The sequence below is a fragment of the Triticum dicoccoides genome, chromosome 5B, assembly GCF_002162155.2.
Source record: "Triticum dicoccoides isolate Atlit2015 ecotype Zavitan chromosome 5B, WEW_v2.0, whole genome shotgun sequence".
NCBI classification, from domain to species: Eukaryota; Viridiplantae; Streptophyta; class Magnoliopsida; order Poales; family Poaceae; genus Triticum; species Triticum dicoccoides.
The window spans coordinates 240,899,445-240,907,672 of NC_041389.1; positions in this window are offsets into that span (position 1 = coordinate 240,899,445).

Genomic DNA, 8,228 nt, shown 5'->3' on the forward strand with positions numbered 1-8,228 from the left:
GGGCAGGGTAGGCCCCGCGCCCCCTCCCCCTCTAGTCCGAATTGGACAAGGAAGGGGGGCGGCACCCCCTTTCCTTCCTCCTCTCTCCTTCCCTTCCCCCTTCTCCTACTCCTACTAGGAAAGAAGGAGTCCTACTCACGGTGGGAGTAGGACTCCCCCCTTGGCGTGCTCGCATCCTTGGCCAGCCGCCTCCCCCCTAGCTCCTTTATATACGGGGGCAGGGGGCACCCCAAGACACACAAGTTGATCATTGATCTTTAGCCGTGTGCGGTGCCCCCCTCCACCATAATCCACCTCGGTCATATCGTAGCGGTGCTTAGGCGAAGCCCTACGTCGGTAACTTCATCAAAACCGTCATCACCCCGTCGTGCTGACGGAACACTCCCTCGAAGCTCTACTGAATCGAGAGTTCGTGGAACGTCATCGAGCTAAACATGTGCAGATCACGAAGGTGCCGTACGTTCGGTACTAGGATCGGTCAATCGTGAAGACGTACGACTACATCAACCGCGTTGTCATAACGCTTCCGCTTACGGTCTACGAGGGTACGTGGACAACACTCTCCCCTCTCGTTGCTATGCATCACCATGATCTTGCGTGTGCGTAGGAATTTTTTTGAAATTACTACGTTCCCCAACACTAATGATAATGGTGGGCCTCTTATTCGTCTTCTTCGTCGTTACGTCCTCCATGGGAATACCCCCAGACACGAGCAACTTCGCATCTGCCTGGGTCTCAATCTCTGGGAAGTTGAGGTCCGTCCTCGGCCTCCGCGGCACGCCACACCGCCACGTCGTTGGTACGCGCGGCCTCATGGATGGTGGGGTAGGTGCCAAGCCAAAAGTAGCGGCCTGCGTCGCTGAACACCACCCCGAAGTTGCCTGAGGGCTTCCCCCTCACGTCGAAGAACCCCGTCTTGCTCTTCGGGTTCTGCGGGGCAGGGCGGTGCAGCGGAGGTTGCGGCGATGGGGCGGGGCGTTGCGATGACAGGGAGGTCCGATGCAGCGGCGGAACGGGGCATTGCAGCGATGGGACGATGCGGGGGAGGTTGAGGTGATGGCGGAGAAAGTTCCGGTGACAAATCAAGCGGCGGGAGGTGACCAAATCGTGGGGCGGTTGCGGGTGGAAAATCGCCCGATGCGCGGCGGGGGTGGAGGAGATGGCGGATCTGTCCCGGGGCAGCGGCAGCACGCTGGGCGGCGGCTGAATCACGGGCGACGGCGGAGGAAGAAGAAATGGTGGGGGAACGAAATGAATGATGGTTGGCAGTTGGCGCGCAGATACGCTTTTTACATCTCCATATGATGGAGATGCAAATTTACACCGCGAGGTATTATATTGTCCATCCCCGGGAGACGGAGATGTAACTTTTTTTGAATCTACATCACCTATTGGAGAGTGGTTTTAGAGTCTCGATGATGCAAAAGTTAGGTATTTTTACATCTACGTCTTCTATTGAAGATGCTCTTAGTGTCCTGCATTGTAAATGCACTTACGAGCGCTCCTCAAGGGTTACTCGCCCTCAGCCGTCACATGTCACGTGACGAAGGGGAGGAGGGTTTGCTCCTTTAGGATTTGTTTTCCATATATTTTGTACGTGTTTTCGGTGTTTACATGATTTTTATTTTTAAAAATGGTTTTTCGACATTCGTTAGGTTTTCCCAAGATTTTGGAGGGAAAAAAATTGATTTTTGTGTGTGTGAGAAAAAGTATTCTTTTTTGCTCCCATGACAGATACATATTTTGCTTCTCATGGAGGCACAGGTTTACTTTCGCAAGAGGTACAGTTGTGCCTCTTGGAAAGAGAAAAACGCATTGTTTTGCTTTCACGAGAGGCGCATGCTTGCTCTTTGTAAAGGCACAAGTTTTCTTCCGCGAGAAGTATAGTTGTGCCTTTCGTAAAAAGAAAAAAACCGTGTTTTTTGCATCCATGAGAGGCACAAATTTCCTTCTCATGTGGAGGAACTGCTTTCGTGAGAGGCACAAATGTCCCTTTCGAAAAGAAAAAAAAAGGTTGTTTTTCACAAGAGGCACGAGTTTGCTTCTTGTGAAGACATATGTTTGCTTCTGCAAGAGGCATAATTGTGTCTCTTGGAGAAGGAAAAATGTGCCTTTTCACGGGACACAACTTTGTTTTTGTAGAGACGGAGATTTGCTTCCAGGAGAAGCACAGTTTTGCGCCTTAAAAAAGAATTTTTTTTAAAGAAAAAGTGTTTCGACAAGGGGTTTTTTCTATCAATTATTTCTGGGATTTTTCGTGAAAAAGAGTTCATTGAATCCTGTTAACATGGGATTTAGGTTCTAAGATCTTGATGCGAGGAATCCAACGGTGAAACTATTCGGGACTTGTAGGCATTGTTTAAGAGATAAAACATTTTCAAAAACAAATCTTCTAAAGAAAACTTTCAGGTTACCACTTGTGGAAGTGAACTTTGCGAGAAGTACCCCTTAACTTGTGATTTTGCATATATGGGAGCCCCTGTGAGGCTCATTGTGTCACATAGTCACGAAAAACAGAGCGCAAGCGCTAGGATTCAAATCCCTGACTTTGTAGTGATGTGTGCGTTGTGCTAGCCGCTGCGACCGATTAACATTTGATTTGCAGTGTACAACTTAAAAGAAACAAACGACAGTGACAAAAACCTTAAATATTGGCAAAAATTCCCCAAAAACAAAGTCCCATCAAACCTATCTGAGGACCTCTTGCTAGTGAACTAGGTCGCTAGCCACTGTAATTCGTGGGAATCTGTGTGTAAAATGGCATCCCGGTGTATATGAGCTATAAGCTGCAACAAATTTATTTATATATTTTCGAACGTGGTTTTCATATTGGAAAAAGTAAATATTATATGAAACACGAAAATTTTAAATATTCTGAAATAGTTTTTCAAGACTCATTTTTTTGTGAAAACACGTTTTTGGAATTCTCAAACATTTTTTGTAAAAAAGGAACAAAATTCAAAACAAAAAGATTTTTTGAAATTATGATATTCTTGAAACACACAAATGTTTTCTGAGAAAAGGAACAAAAATTGAAAACAAGAACATTTTCTGAAATTACGAACAATTATTCCAAATATGAACATATTTCAAAATTCTCCAAATATTTTATAAATTTGCAAACAATATTTGAATGCTTATTTTTTTGAATTTATGAACAAATATGGAAATCTGGGATGTTTTTTGAAATTCCAAACATTTATTGAATTAGTGAACATAAAACTACAAACTTTTTATGAAATCCCCTAAACATATTTTGAATTGGAGAAGAAATTTCAAAAACATAAAATTTTATTAAATTTGTGAACAAAAAATTTGAATGTGGGGACATTTTTTGAATTTCTGGACAAATTTTTAAAGCATAAACTTTTTAAAATTTATAAACAAATTTTGAAAGTGGGAACATTTTATTTATTTTATTTTATTACAAAGTGTGGACATTTTAAAATTTGAAATTATATGTTTAATATTGTGGAGCATTTTTTTACAAGAAGTGGAAAAATATTTGAAATTCTATTTTTTAAAATTGTGAAATAAATTTTAAAACCACAACATTCCTGAAAAAATGAACAAAATCTAAAAGATACTACTCCCTCTGTTCACTCTTATAAGGCCTTAAAGACTTTTCAGACAGTGTGCAAAGCAATCCATTTTCAGTTATCTGAAATGACTTACAAAAGTGAACGGAGGGAGTAACATTTTACTAATTTTTGACATTTATTAAAATAAAAAGTAAAAATGAAAGAAAATAAAGAAGGAAAGAAAAGAAAAGGGAGAACAAAAAAGGAAAAAAAGGGAAAAGGAAAGGGAAAGAAAAACGAAAAAGGAGAGAAAAGAAAAGGAAAAACTGGAAAAAGAAAAAAAATAAAAAATAAAGAGGAACATATAATAATAATTATTATAATAGTAATTGGTTTAGGAACCTTCTAGAACGTTCCCAAAACTAGGAAAAAATTGTTGGAACCTTCCAAATATTGGTGGAACGCACGCCTCACTTTTAAATGGGCCACCCCGTCTCGATCGATGCATGCTATAAAATATATGGCGGCCGAAGAAGCACCTGGCCCGGATGGTTTCATTGGCATGTTCTTCACAAGATGTTGGCATACTATTGAAGTAGACCTTCTGAATGCTACCAACCAATTGTCAGCGCTCAATGGAAGAAACTGAAACATGACCAACACAACCTTCATTGTTGTAATCCCAAAGAAGGAAAATGTCTTCACACCTGAAGACTACAAGCCCATATGCCTCACTCATAGAGTGGCCAAAAATCTTGATATTCTCCTTGCCACCAGAATTGCTTCTAAACTGCAAAACCTCATTTCCATCAGCCAGAGCACTTTCCTGAAAGGCCGAAGCATCTCGCATATGTGCAGAATTTGATCCAGAGCTTGCATAAAATAAAAGGGTAGAATGTCGGCAATATCATTACTGAAGCAGTGTAAAAGCATTGGGTGGGGTGGGGGCAATTCTATTTAGATTTAGTTACTGAGGAAAAACTTACTCTTTCTATGCAAATATGGCCAGTATTTATTTGTCGTCATGAGAGTTCACTATGTTGGCGCAACAAGTATCCGCCCACCATCCCAGTCGAGGCGCGTTTTTCACATCTGAATAACCGATGCTTGATGTGGCCGACTCATATATGGTTGACTTGTTTATTGACTCGGCCTATTTGGAATGTATGCACATCTTATATTTTTACGGCCAAATAAATCACACATGATCGACTCCTTAATTGATCCATCCAATGACAAAGGATCTAGTGCGAGTTGGATGGCTGACTGGAGGAAATCTATTGTTGCTTATTTGTAGGGTCCAAGTCGGGAGACATCTATGGCTGTTCGGTGGATGACTTTACATGATCATTGATGGTCTGTATTGACGAATAGTTGACGGTATTCCAGTGGTGTATTTGGACAGATCATTCGGTAGGCGATTTTTGATACGTAGCATTATCGTTGGATGGTTGATGATCCTATTTTGAAACACCTTAAACCAAGAAACTTGCCATGGGATGCATACGTAGACGTTTGTGACATTCGTTGAGTGGTTATTCTCAATCATCAACCATTCAAAAAACAAACAAAAATATCCACCCAAGTGGCAGCAAGCTTGAACATATATGCCTGATGTAAAATTATCGCCCTTAGCATACACGGCGATGGAGTGTTGCCATCGTCCTTAGGCCAAGACTATGGAAAAATTATTTTCTGGCAAGCAAGCTTTTCTTGGAGGGGGGGGGGGACATGTGTTCACACTTTTTATTGGCAAACCTCCTGTCAAACAAGAAATTCTTCCATGACAAGCGACTCGGGTGAGGCGCACTCAGGAAGATACTCAAAACATGAAGAATAAGCATGAGATATGCAGGAAACAGTCGGGAGCAACACGCACACTGAGTCTGACATTGACCAATTCTAGCTCTCGCAAGGTAATACAAGTTGCCATGCCCCAACCGACAAGTGACTCACTGATTCGGTTCTATATTCCGATCGGCATGCTGTCATGTCCCAGTCGGCAGGCTCTACCCGGTATGTCGTCATGTCTCAGCCGACAGGTTCTATCTGGCTGTTGTTACGCCTGGTCAATGGGAGGCCATTCCGCTCCACCCATCTTGTTATACTTATTCAGCAAGACAGCATGCTCATCGTTGAGTCATACCACAATCAGACTTACCAGCCGATTATGTTGGCTGCTCCAGAAGGACTTGGAGGACAACATGTGGAGACCTACACCAGAATGCCCTAATGATGGCCTCAAAGGAAGAAGTTCCCAACATGAAAGATGTGCGCATCATCGAGACATATAACTTTGCCTTTGGAGTCATCATGATCCGGGTTAGTATGCAACCTGCAGAGTGTGACGCCCCCGATTCAATCGTACACTAATCATGCATGCAAACGTGTACGATCAAGATCAGAGACTCACGGGACGATATCACAACACAACTCTAAAAGTAAAAATAAGTCATACAAGCATCATATTACAAGCTAGAGGCCTCGAGGGCTCGAATACAAGTGCTCGAGGTAGACGAAGTAGACCGCGACGGTTCTCCTGGACATCTTGGTGCAATAAGGGGAGGCTGGTGGCTGCGGGATTGACGCGGCGATGACTGCCATGTGCTTCGGGCGATGAACAAATCAAGACGAACGAGACAGATAGAATGGGGAGGCTAGGGTTTGTCCACTCGGTTGGGGAGGTTTTTATACACCTCGGGGGCTCACCAGATGATCGACATGGCGGCATCGGGCGCGTGGACAGGCAGCCAGACGCCACGCCATGGTGTTGTCTCCTTCTCTGCCAAGAGAAAGGAGAAAGGCCGGCCAGATGGGCTGGGCATGGAACAAGGGAAGTGAGAGGCCACGTGCTCAGGGGACTTTCCCCATTTCTTTTTATTTTTCTGTTTTTACTTAAACCTTCTCTATTTTCTAATTAAGGTAGCTACTAAATGGTTTTTGTCCAATGTGATACTTTGCACATAAATCAAGCTCAATATTGTGGTAAGTTTCAAAGCAATTGAAAAGGTTTAAATATTTTTAATAATTGAAAAGGTCAAATATTTTGCTGCTGATCCTATTAATTAATTTCCAGGGGCATTTTGGTAATTAAAATGAGGTTGTTTTCAACATGATAATTACTTAGGTATTTTATGGGACATTACCAACATTTTTGTTTTACTATTTGAAGAAATAATATTTTCACTTGCAATTAAATTTTGAATTTGAATTTGATTTTTTTAAACAAGTGTCAACTTGCATAGTAATCATGATGACATGGCTACCATTAGGGGGAGATTACTGTAGCAAGATTCTCGGGGTGTTACAAATCTCCTCCACTACAAGAAATCTCGTTCGGAGATTTTAGAGGTGGAGTTAAGGGGAAAGAATCGGTTACAAAAGTCTAACGGATCTTCTCGGTCTTGGTTGCTCTTCTCGAACAAGTTGATTCCTTTTTTTGTCTTCATTTCTCTGCTCCAGGTCATCATGATGAAGCCGACATCCTTTCTGCAGGATCTCCATCATACTTACGGAAAAGATAAGGGAAAGACTCGGGAAGGACGGAGCTCAACACATGTTAGGTACCTAGGGGCTATCTCACTGAACGAGGCATAGAGATATCTCTCGAGTTGAAATTTAAGAGACTCATCGAGAGCAAAGTAAGAAGGTGCAATAGAAGTCTCAAACGGATAGACAATCATTCAATGCCTAATAAAAAGGTGAAAGGGTTTCATAGCAACAGAATAAGTATTGCGGTTGAAATCCGAATAGATCATCTCTAGAAAGGTGGCTCGCGATCTACACACGAAGCTAAGTGTGAGGAATAAACTTGGAAATGGGGGTGTATAGGAGAGTCAGGTTTCGATCATGTGGAATAGTGGGTTATGGGCCCATCATGTGGGTTAAAAGTAGGAAGGGCGCTGAGGGAGTTCCGGACTAGGGGGTGTCCGGATAGCCGAACTATTATGATCGGCCGGACTCCAAGACTATGAAGATACAAGATTGAAGATTTCGTCCCGTGTCCGGATGGGACTTTCCTTGGCGTGGAAGGCAAGCTTGGCGATACAGATATGTAGATCTCCTACCATTGTAACCGACTCTGTGTAACCCTAGCCCTCTCCAGTGTCTATATAAACCGGATGGCTTTAGTCCATAGGACGAACAACAATCATACCATAGGCTAGCTTCTAGGGTATAGCCTCCTTGATCTCGTGGTAGATCTACTCTTGTAACACACATCATCAATATTAATCAAGCAGGACGTAGGGTTTTACCTCCATCAAGAGGGCCCGAACCTGGGTAAAACATCGTGTCCCTTGTCTCCTGTTACCATCCGCCTAGACGCACAGTTCGGGACCCCCTACCCGAGATCCACCGGTTTTGACACCGACATTGGTGCTTTCATTGAGAGTTCCTCTGTGTCGTCACCGATAGGCTCGATGGCTTCTTCGATCACCATCAACGATGCTGTCCAGGGTGAGACCTTCCTCCCCGGACAGATCTTCGTATTCGGCGGCTTCGCACTGCGGGCCAATTCGCTTGGCCAACTGGAGCAGATCGAAAGCTACGCCCCTAGCCGTCAGGTCAGATTTGGAAGTTTGAACTTCATGGCCGACATCCGCGGGGACTTGATCCTCGATGGATTCGAGCCACAGCCGAGCGTGCTGCACTGTCACGGCGAGCATGATTTAGCTCTACAGCCGGACAGTACCCTGGAGGCCGCAC